We start from the raw sequence: 12,766 nt of genomic DNA, 5'->3' as shown, positions 1-12,766 counted from the left end.
TAACTATGAGACAGTTCTATAAGGGTTTGTAGATGAATCTGACGACCAGGAAGAGAAGCAGAGAAGAGAAGGGGTGCCGTGTCTAGAGGTCTATCACGGTATTTGTTAAATTTCACAGTATTAGTTTATTAACGTTATTTTATTATTTAATATGTAGGTATGTAGAGATCTTTTAAAAACATGTTATTGTTAAAAAAATATAAATAAACAATTTGAATTTCTGGTGCACCTGAATAATTCCAGAAGGGGAATGTCATGTATATAGACTAATGGCAATATAAAACAAGTGTCCTTTTTACAAACCGCTACAAGATGGTGCAATAGTCTAATGGAACGTGATGTACACACATTACATTACACAAGTTATTTTAAAGCTCCCATATTATGCTCATTTTAAGGTTCATAATTGTATTTAGAGGGTATGTCGGAATAGGTTTACATGGTTTAATTCTCAAAAAACACCATATTTTTGCTGTATTTTGCTTGCACATTGCTGCATCTCCTCTTTTCAGTTCAGTTCAGTTCAGTTTTATTTGTCATTGCTACATCATAACAACGAAATATTGTTAGAGCAAAAACAAACAGACAGGCATATCATTTTAAGCTGTTCACCCGCTTGTTTTATCTATATATGTCCCCATGAAAATAATTTACCCATGACTTCATACCTAATTTAATTTAACTCCCCATAAATACCCCTAGAATAACTTTATACCTAAGTTTGCTTCCCATAAATCCCTCTAGAAAAAAAAAAAAAAAAAAAAAAAATCCCATAAAGTGCTAAGTCCATTAAAGTGCATGGTGCAATCGATAAATCATTGTAATGTTTTTGCAGCAATGCAATGTCCAGGTCACAGGTATTGATGGTGTATGGGCAGAGACATTATGTCACAAAGGGATGTCCAATGGGGAATGGGGGGGGTAGTATGTCCATTAAGCAACCTGACAGCATGGGGGTAAAGACTGTTGGCTAGCCTGCTGGTTTTGGCCCTGATGGACCTATATCTTCTCCTCGAAGGCAGCAGTTGAAAGAGGTGATGGGCTGGATGTAAATGGTCTTGGAGGATGTTCTTCACTCGTTTCATGCAGCGCGAGGTGTACACGGTTGGAATGTCTGGGAGGACGACCCCAATGATCTTTCCTGCGGCTCTCACAACTCTGTGTAGGGCCTCCTTCTCTGCGCTTGTGCAGGCAGCAAACCATACCAGTAACCCGTAGGTCAACACACTCTCCACTGCACAGTGGTAGAAGTTGACCATGAGTCTCTGGGGCAGTTTTGCCCACCTTAGCTTCCTAAGGAAGAAGAGGCGCTGTTGGGCCTTCGCTGTGGCAGAGACGATGGTTTTCCCCCACGACAAATCCTCCGTCACAGTCACACCTAAGAACTTAAAACTAGAGACCCTCTCCACCACCTCATTCCCAATGAGGAGTGGAAAGTGGTTTAACTGTCCAGACCTGCGGAAGTCCACTATGACTTCTTTAGTTTTCTTTGTGTTGAGGGTCTGAGGTTGTTGCTGCTGCACCATTCTGCCAGCAGTTGGACCTCTCGCCTGTATGCAATTTCATTATTCCCAGTAATGAGGCCGAGCACTGTTGTGTCATCGGCAAATTTTATTACATAATTGGATGGGAAAGAAGAACTGCAGTCGTGTGTAAAGAGTGTATATAGAAGTAGGCTAAGCACACAACCCTGAGGGGCCCCGGTGTTGATGGTCATGGTGGAGGACGTATGCTTGCCCACTCTGACATATTGTGTGTGATTTGTTAAAAAGTCCAGTATCCAATTGCATAATGTGTTGCCTAGTCCAAGTCCATGTAGTTTATTACGTAGTTTGTTTGGCAAGATTGTATTAAATGCTGAACTGAAATCAACACCCTTGTTTCAACCTGTTTTCAGTTCCCTGTTTTAGCTACAGATTGAGACTCTCACTTCTCTACCAGCTTTGTTGTGAGTCGCACATGCTCAGTAGCTAGGTAAGGATCTCCTTAGCTAGCTAGTTGTTTCTCTAACTTCAGTCAGTACAAGGCAGGATTAGCTGGCAGTCTTCCTCTAAACGAACGCGCACTTCCAACTTTGCGTGGAATACCTGCAGAACAAGGACATGTAAGTAGTTCTATACATTTATTTTGTAGATTAGGGTGAATTTGTGTGTGTTGTAGCAGAGTTTTGCCATTGAAAACGAGCTAGCATGCTAGCGCTAGCATGCTACGGTTAGCCCTTCGTTTCGGCTAGTGACGTAGATAGCCCTGCAGATTTGAATGAGCTCACCCTGAGACTGAAGGCAGGACAGGACACATTCAGAAACCTGCATCTCACTCAAAACAGCATGGATGTTTTTTTTTTTCAAAGTTTGTATGCGTGTGAAAGCACCAACACAAAATAACTCCCCCCAATAACTATTTTTTTCATAATATGGGCACTTTAACTAGCACTCTGGTCTTTATAATTTTCACAATATTTCATTTTGCGCCTACGTGAAATAACCTACCATACCAGCTTTCTTTACATTGTGTAAATCCACTATCGACATACTAAATAGTAAGTTTAAAGTATTGTTCAGTGACAGACTCATCTTCTGGGTTCCTTCACAAGATTTACTTAGAAATGAAACTAACTCTACCTGAATACTCCTGAAATTCTAAATCAAGTCCCCCTTTAGCTGCCTACACATGATAGGCAATTTGCTCTCTGTAGAGAGCAAAGCACAGCGCAGGTATTCGTCATCAAGGGTGGCAAAGAAGCTATTTCCTGCAAGGTAACGACACGCTGTTATCTCATTGGTTGCGCTTTCAATTGAACTGTCAGCGCAAAACAGTTTTGCCGCCTATCATGTGTAGGGTGGCAAAGCATCGGCAGAAGTTTTTTACAGGATAGTTTAGTTAGTTTTTCTAAGCAGCGATCCATGCACTTCCAAGATTTCGTAACAACGCGTACAAAGTCCTGTTGCATTAATTGGCTGCAGAGGAGAAGAAGTCTCTCTGTTTTTAACAAAGGCCCTAAAGACGAAAATGATAAGGAAAGACTGGAGGTGAGAAACATAAAGACACAGAGGACTTGGACACCGTCCAGGTGAGTCAGTTGGGTTTCTCACTTTCAGCAGTTACCTGAGGCTCATAAGTTTGGAGTGCCAAACAAACCGTTAAGAGGTGTCTTATAATTCTTGCGCCCTGGCCACAGTTGGGTAATTTCGCTGGCAAGAATTATTAAAAAACAAGTTTGAGTGTGTTCCTGAAATACCAGACATGTTGGACAAATGTCTCTTCAGCTGACACCAGCGACCCTCCATCAGATTCAGATCTTAGTCTCTCAGGATCACATCCTCCCCCCAAGTCTCTGCTTCTCCTGAACTAATTTTAAACTGCTTTAGTTTTTTTCAAAGACAGAAAAGTGCAAACCAATGAATATATGAAAGTAACACAACTTGACACAAATGCAACAAAAAAATATTTATTTTTCTCAAAAGATACACTGAAGACTGAAATACAAAGAGCGTTAGGTGCAGTGTTCTTTAAGTTAGTAATTAAAGGTTTCATCAGCCCAGCAGGCTGCCGCTTTCTCGTCAGACTGTGTGGAGCTCCTAAAGTCTATTAAGAAATTTCTAAAAGACGTGTTCGTTCTGATTTCTGGAGGAAGGAGAGGCTGGGTCGAATTGAAAGTTAACTAAAAGGTTTAATAAAACAACATGAAAACGACAGTCAAAACACAATTGTTACACTGCAGATGACAGCGGACTGATCTCATGCTCTCCTTGCGGAGTCACAGAAGAACAGTCCTGAGACATGACAAACAAATACACTGTAAACAGCGGACTCCAACTGCTTCCCTTGCGGGGTCACAGATTGAAGTCCTGAATCATTCTCCGGATTACACATTTATTCCCTTCCCTCAGGATAAGGACACACCTCTGAATTTAGGTTCACTCCAGGTCACAGACTAAGGTTGATTATCATGGAAGTGTTGATTCCATAGTAATATGCATTTCCTTTGTTCTAATCACATCTAGCTCAACAGTTACCTTTCCTATGGGGACAATGAGTCTCCTACAATATGCTCAAATGCCTTATATAGTTGATTTCTCGCATAAAAAAGTCTCAGAAGTGAATTTGGTAACGAAACATGGCAGTGTCTGAAATATGAGATTCTGTTGCGTCCCTAATGTGTGTGTATTGGGGATTCGCTCAACCAATCAGCGGGCGTCTCTAATGTGTGTGTATGGCGATTCGCTCAACCAATCAGCGCGCGTCTCTAATGTGTGTGTATGGCAATTCGCTCAACCAATCAGCGCACAGCTCATCTATATATTCATGAGCATACCATATTTGGAAGAAAAGCTCTTGTTACAAATAGGGCCAAAACAAAGGGATGCATAAGGGCCAATAAAATATCAACCAGGCCATTTTCAGCCCAACCAATGTTACATACCCCATTAGGAGACCATAAGGAACAGTGCGAAATACCCTGTACAATCATTCTATCACTCCTTTAACTAGTTAAGTCTCATGTCATTTGTATTCACATTATTTCATTTCCACATTTCCTTTTGCAAACATCATGTAATTCTACTTTTAGATAATAAACACTTATTTTATGGCAGACCTGTCCTCCAGGTTCCCCTGAGATATTCTGAGCTGCATCAGATGCTTTTATAATTACAATAACAACAATATTCACATTGTAATCAACTGCTTAGTTTAAACCATTCAAGGTTAGTTGATTTTAAATCATAAGCTGGAAATATATTTTAAGCGGAGAGCATGAACCCTCTAAATGGCTGAACAGAAAAAAAACATACAACATAAACACCATATGAAATGTATAGTTAACTCAATCAAACAGATAACATATCAAAGACCTCTACACCCGATTATGAGATATTTGGTGGGTGTTTGGTCTGCTAATATTTCAAACTGAAGAAACATTTCCTGTTTGCAGTAATATGGACAGTGCTACATCAGCACGTGGGTACATTATTACATTTAATCGGTTTAATGGAGCAAACACTTTCTGTATGTGTATTAAAGGAAAATGTATCTAAGGTAAAAGTAATTCAAGGCTCTGACACACCAACCCGATGGCCGACCGCCGGCAGAAAAGGCAGTCGGACTGATCAGTCGGCTCCCTGATGTCAAAAAAGTGCCTCGGAACACATCAAAGCGACCCCGACTTGAGCCTAAGTTCTGTGCATGCGCCAGGCGTAATACGTCTCCATAACAGCAGGCGGCGCTAATCTGTATTGGAAATGAGAGAACATCTCTCTAGACCTACTAAACACAGAGCACGCTGTCGTCAGTCATTGTTTTCATCAGAGCGTATTGATAGTAGTCAAGAAGGATCGTTGCTGTCCTTACTCGCTGAATGGAAGAAAATACGATGGCTGGTAATAAGAAGATACTGTCAGCTCTCGGGCTCTCTGGTTTTCTCATGCACTGATTTGCTAGTCAAGGGCTAGCACTCCACCAATCAGATTGGTCATGAGTCCGACTGCCGATTCAACAAGCCAAATCGGCCAAAATGAACGCCGACGGCTCCACCAACTGACGATGTCGTGGAACACACCGAACAGACTCGAGTCACCATCATCGCCAGACTGTCTGACGGCCGATTATCGGGTTGGTGTGTCAGCGCCTTTAAGTTAAGCAACATTTGTTGGGGAGACCCATCAGGTTCTCAGAGCTCCAGATGATACAGATCCCAGACTATGGGTACACAAACCCCTCCACCACGGTAAGGTAGAGATTCAGAGGGGAGACATTATTGGTGTGTTTTGAGTATTTTTTTACTCGAGTAAAATGTATTTAAAGTAACAGAACCTTACTTGAAAAAAACGTATGTGAGATTCATAGAGGGTAGAAATTGGATGAGAAAAAAAACAAACAGCAGATATAAACATGACCTCACACCCAGAGAAAGAGAAGTCTTGAATATACAACACATGAGAAAACAGTCAGGTATAAAGAGCTCTGTGAGTTGTGAGGTGAGGTTATCACTTAACCATTAGCAGACGGTCCTGATTTCTTGTTCTTACATCTTTTATAAATCAGGAATCCAACGACGCTCAGAAGCACTGAGTGACCGATAATGCCACAGCTGACCCGCAGTTTTCACATGATTTACCTTTAGTGACACAACACATTACAACAGGTACAAGAACCAGTGCACCTAATAGCCCTCCGACATATAGGACTATAGTAGTAGTGGAGAATTTATTCTTGGAGTTTCCAACATGAGAACCTAAATATGAAAAACAAATGAGTCAGTAAATGTGGAGATAGTGAAGCAGCCTTCATCCTCTCTGCAGTTTGCAACTGCAGCTACAACCTGATACACAGAAAAACACACTGAGAGAGACTTATTTACCTGGCTCTTTTACCTGCAGACGGATGGTCCTGATTGGGTCTGTGTCGTTCTTTTTACGTCTGGAACTAGCTAATGTAACTACACACTCGTATGTTCCATTGTCGATGCTGCTCACATTCTTCAGAATTAAAGACACGTTTCCATTCTTCAGATCTCTGTTCACCAGCTCCACCCTGTCCTTAAAAGATGGATGCTGGTAGGTTGGATCCAAGTGACCATCTCTGTATAAAAGGACATACTCTGGCGCCAGGTCAGGTCTGCTCCACTCTACAATGCTGATGTTGTAATAAGCAGCCTGACATGGCAGAATGACATCATCTCCAGGATCAACTGTTACTACTTCTTGGTCTGAAAAACAGTAAAAAGCAAAGACTAGAAAAACGTATTTTTATACGTTTTTTATTATTTAAAGTGTGAGTTGGGAGGGCCTACAAAACCTTTCAGCCCCGGGGGCCTACTGGCACGTTAAGGTGGGCCTGCGCCCATCCACCAACAGGCTTTCCATTTGTGTGTATTTCAGGCCTGTGTGTAATGTGTGTGAGTGTAATTTCCCTTGCGGATTAATAAAGTATAAATTATTATTACATTTATGTCATTAAGTAAATTAAGCATAATAATAGTGGTGACAGATAATTTAAGGTGGCTAAAGGAACAAGACATTTAAAAGTGTAACTAGAAGTAGAAGAAAAATAGTACAACATTACTTGAAGTATTCTTTATTATTTAAATTAACTGATTCAACGAATGATATGTTAGGAGGGCTACAAACATTTAAACATGCTAAATGCATATTCTACCATTTAACTATTCCAAGAAAAATAGTTCCTACATTCACACTTTCATAAATCCAGTCTCATTATAAAAATAAACTGATATTTACTGTAGGGTGCACAGTTACTACGAGTGTGTCTGAAAAACAGTAACAAAACAATGAACTAAAATATTTCGCAGGCATTTCACAGTGTGCCTGTCACAAGTAATTCCATTTTAAAAGGCTTTGTTAAGAAATGTCTAAAAGACGTGTTCTTTCTGAGTTTTGGAGGAAGGAGCAGAGGCTGGGGTCGAATTGAAAGTTAAGCAAAAGGTTTAATAAAACAACACGATGAAAAACTACAGTCAAAACACAATCAAACATAAAACATGAAACACTGCCAGCAGCAGACTGCAAAATGCTTGCCCTGTCGGGTCACAGTTAGCAGCCATGCGACATGACAAAACAATACACTGTAACCAGCGGACTACAAACATGCTTCCCCTTTCGGGTCACAGTTCGCAGTACCGAGACATGACAAAACACTGTAAACAGTGGTCTTCAAAATGCTTCCCCTGTCGGGGTCACAGATTGAAGCCATGCGACATGACAAACAATACACTGTATAACAGCGGACTACAGAACCATGTTCCCTTGTCGGGTCCCAGGCTTGTAGTCCCGAAATCACCTCGGTTTCCGAATTATATTCCTGTGGAATTGTGGGTCTCTGATTAAGGACACACCTCTGATTTTAGGTTTACCCCAGGTCACAGACTAAGGTTGATTATCATGTAGTGCTGATTATATTCAAGTTTACAGAGTTTGCATTTCCTTTGTTATAACCCAGACTTGGCACCAGGAGGGTGGAGACTCAAAGAGACGTTTCTCTTCATATGTTAATAGTTGGTTTTAACCTAATCAATCTGCAAGAAACGGGAAGAGAGGGGGATATAAATAACCAGCTGTTTTTTCCTTAGTAGGCTAGTCATTCTAGATTCCATTCCTATTTTCATAACCTGACTGCAGCATACAATTTATTATTTAAAACATAAAACATAAGCCTGGTTTTAACTTTTTACAGCCTAACAGCTTCCACAGTCAGGACACTGCAGAAGGCCTCTGTAGTGTCCTGACTGTTTGGCTCCCAAAACACAAGGCTTTAAAATAGGAGTTCATGTCCTGAAGAAGTTAAGGAGAAAAGACAAGACTTTCACCCAGGAAACAGGTGTTCATGTCCTGAAGAAGTTAAGGAGAAAACACAAGACTTTCACCCAGGAAACAGGTGTTCATGTCCTGAAGAAGTTAAGGAGAAAACACAAGACTTTCACGCAGGAAACAGGTGTTCATGTCCTGAAGAAGTTAAAGAGAAAAGAAAAGATTTTCACCCAGGAAACCGGTGTTCATGTCCTGAAGAAGTTAAGGAGAAAACACAAGACTTTCACACAGGAAACAGGTGTTCATGTCCTGAAGAAGTTAAAGAGAAAAGAAAAGATTTTCACCCAGGAAACCGGTGTTCATGTCCTGAAGAAGTTAAGGAGAAAACACAAGACTTTCACGCAGGAAACAGGTGTTCATGTCCTGAAGAAGTTAAGGAGAAAACACACGACTTTCACCCAGGAAACAGGTGTTCATGTCCTGAAGAAGATAAGGAGAAAACACACGACTTTCACCCAGGAAACAGGTGTTCATGTCCTGAAGAAGTTAAGGAGAAAACACAAGACTTTCACCCAGGAAACAGGTGTTCATGTCCTGAAGAAGTTAAGGAGAAAACACAAGACTTTCACCCAGGAAACATGTGTTTATGTCCTGAAGAAGTTAAAGAGAAAAGAAAAGACTTTCACCCAGGAAACCGGTGTTCATGTCCTGAAGAAGTTAAGGAGAAATCACAAGACTTTCACGCAGGAAACAGGTGTTCATGTCCTGAAGAAGTTAAGGAGAAAACACATGACTTTCACTCAGGAAACAGGTGTTCATGTCTTGAAGAAGTTAAGGAGAAAACACAAGACTTTCACGCAGGAAACCGGTGTTCATGTCCTGAAGAAGTTAAGGAGAAAACACAAGACTTTCACGCAGGAAACGTGTTCATGTCCTGAAGAAGTTAAGGAGAAAACACACGACTTTCACCCACGAAACAGGTGTTCATGTCCTGAAGAAGTTAAGGAGAAAACACAAGACTTTCACGCAGGAAACATGTGTTCATGTCCTGAAGAAGTTAAAGAGAAAAGAAAAGACTTTCACCCAGGAAACCGGTGTTCATGTCCTGAAGAAGTTAAGGAGAAAACACAAGACTTTCACGCAGGAAACAGGTGTTCATGTCCTGAAGAAGTTAAGGAGAAAACACACAACTTTCACCCAGGAAACAGGTGTTCATGTCCTGAAGAAGTTAAGGAGAAAACACAAGACTTTCACCCAGGAAACAGGTGTTCATGTCCTGAAGATGTTAAAGAGAAAAGAAAAGATTTTCACCCAGGAAACCGGTGTTCATGTCCTGAAGAAGTTAAGGAGAAAACACAAGACTTTCACGCAGGAAACGTGTTCATGTCCTGAAGAAGTTAAGGAGAAAACACACGACTTTCACCCACGAAACAGGTGTTCATGTCCTGAAGAAGTTAAGGAGAAAACACACGACTTTCACCCAGGAAACAGGTGTTCATGTCCTGAAGAAGTTAAGGAGAAAACACAAGACTTTCACCCAGGAAACCGGTGTTCATGTCCTGAAGAAGTTGTTGTTTCATTGACCTCTTTTGTCTTGCTTGTCTGTCAAAGCACTTTGTAAATTCAGTTTTTAAAGGTGCTCTATAAATAAAGTTATACTTATAATTACTAAACTTCTGTAATCGCATGCTTACTAGTTTTCACACACTTTTACATCACTACAACATATAGTGTTCAGGTGTTACAGCTGACATGTTCTCATAATTAAATCATAATTTCTATATTTCTTTTCATTAGTTGAGCTGCTCCACAGTCTTTCAACTTTTCATTTTTTTTAATTCTAACTTTTGATGGGAAAATGTTCCAGATTATTTTCTAGATATGAGACAGGAGGTGAACCGATGTGTCCCAACAGAATATGAGAGTCGGATCCAAACAGAAGTGACATTTTACCTATGGCTTAAAATTTGCTTAAAATTATTAATATGAATCTCTTTCAGCTGGCTCTCATATTATATACATATAGAATACATAATTTAAAATTTTTGCTGGTTTGAAAAATGTTCACATTGTGATTCTCCTGTAGCCTTCTAACTGAATGTTAATGGGTGTAAGAAATTACTCCCATACTCTCTTTTCCTGCCTCCTACTCCTCCTTTCCTCTTAACCATTTGCTGTGCAGTTAGAAACAGAGTGATGATTCCTAGAGTAACCGACAGGATAGCAGGTCAATCACATCATTCTACGGTCTGTTATTTCTCTGTAGACTCAAACATAATGATTCTTTCAAATAACTTAAAACCACGGCCACGCGTTAAACCAATAGCACCGCTCGCTCCACACTAACGTTATCCCTTACATACTTAATATTTAGCCAATATAAACCTAATACTGTACACCCTAAACCACATATAACATGCATCCCCTACAGTATTCATACACTGTACAAAACCTGGAACTATCTGTGTTTTCAACACATGCATCATAACACCACAGGTTAGAAATGGCCTTAATCTGCTCATGAATCTTTTCCAGGTAAAATATCTGATATTTACCAGAAGCTGCTTCAGACAGAAGGAACACCAGGAGCATTAGTGGAGCCGTGAGAGTGGAGAGAGTTTCGATCATGGTTGTATTAATGTTTGGATCTGCTGCTGTCTAATGACTCTCTGTAGTCTGCCGTTCAGCAGCATGCATAGGAAGGAATGAAAGACGTAGTATGAATAACTTGCTTCCTTAATCTCCCCCCACCCCACTCAATCCATTGGGCTAGAGTTCTATCACATGGCTCCCTGTTCTTCCAGTTTGTCCCACCCCTTCCTCATGACCAATTCATTTTAAAATTACCCGTGGCAGGAAGGACACAGCAGTGATCAGACGTCTGTTTCTCTGCTTTGTTTTGATCTGAGTCATTGCAGAAAATGAGGCCTCACACACATCTGTGGATCCAAAGGGCAGTAGCTTCTGCAAAGCTTTTTCTCCCAGCTCAGGGCACTCCTTTTTTACACACACAGAACTGCATTAGGGAGGGAGTCTTCCAACAAAAGAAATGGGTTTCTAATCCAATTTCACTAGGGTTAATTTCATCAGACGAGACAAGACTAAATATGTTCGTCAACGACCTTTCTTTCCATGACTAAGACGAGACGATGACGAGACTGCACTAATGTCCTAAAACGCTGACTAAGACTAAATGAACATGCATTATTGTTGAGGAAAAAAGAGACTAAAATGTTTTGCATAAAATAAAAACTAAGATAAAATCTCACTTAATTAATAAAAAAAAATCGTCTCTACTTTTTCATCATGAGAATATTCAGCTGTTACGGCACCGGTGCCTTAAAGACCATTATCTACCGAATCGTCAACATGGATTTCGGCTGCACTTCTCTCTGATGCTCCTTAACATCGCCGCATGTCACGCTAGTTAACACTACACTTGGTAGCAGGTAACGTTAGCCTACAGTTAGCTAGCAACTGGAGTAAACATGGTTAAAATGCTGACAGCTAAACGGTGTAAAAGTCTGTCTGTATTTAACTGTAGAGGATTCCTGTAGCTGCCGTTGTCTGAAAAACAACAGATGTTGCGATCACTTGAAACTCGCCTCGCCAGCCTCGTGCTGCATTCAAAGTTATTGTAAAATACCCTTTTCCCAACCAGTGGTTGTTTTTGTCGTTTAACAGGAAATTACTGGTGAAATGAGGAAGAGGCTCGATATTTGGTCGCATTTTACGTACTAAAAATCAGAATGTGTCATTATAACTATTTGACTGCAACGGTTATCAGAAATAATCTCAGAAATAATTTGTTATTTAAAAAAATACTAAAATGTTTTGACTTAAACTTGACTAAGATATATTGAGTTTTCTTTTGACTAAAACTAGATTAAATGACGAGACTTTTGGACGACTAAAACTTGACTAACAAAAAAAGATATGTGAATGACTAAATATGACTAAAACTAACAAGGACATTTGGCATAAGACTAAGACTACGACTAACAATATTACAATATTAACACTACATGGGACCTTTAATAACAGTTCTGATGCTAAAGTCTAAAATGGATTGTAGACGTAGAGAAACACAGCTAGCTTCTGGCCTGAGACTGAAAGAGTTAATACAACATGTAGCCATGTATCTGTGGTGATCAGTAGGTTTTAGATTTGTTGCAGCGACACAAGAAGAAAGTTCTACATTTTTTTCTTTTCTTTCTTTTGTTTTGAACAAAAACTTAAACTAAAATAAAAGATAAAAATACAATAAGTGTGTTGCAGCATACAAAAGGAAAACTAAAATGTATAAAGTATAAGAAGCAGGACGAAGCAGAAGCTTATTTTTCCATCCCCTTATTCTATATATTATATATTTTGTTATATATCTTTTGACGAGTAAAGAAAAGAAGTTATAATTCTCTTTATGCATTTGCATCATTTTTCTTTGAGCATTTAGATTCACAGTAATTTTCAAGCCTCAAAATTAGTCGGTGTTCTGCAGCTGC

The sequence above is a fragment of the Perca flavescens genome, chromosome 19 (genome assembly GCF_004354835.1).
Source record: "Perca flavescens isolate YP-PL-M2 chromosome 19, PFLA_1.0, whole genome shotgun sequence".
NCBI lineage: Eukaryota > Metazoa > Chordata > Actinopteri > Perciformes > Percidae > Perca > Perca flavescens.
The sequence above is the reverse complement of the archived record's forward strand: the minus strand, read 5'-3'. Positions refer to the sequence as shown.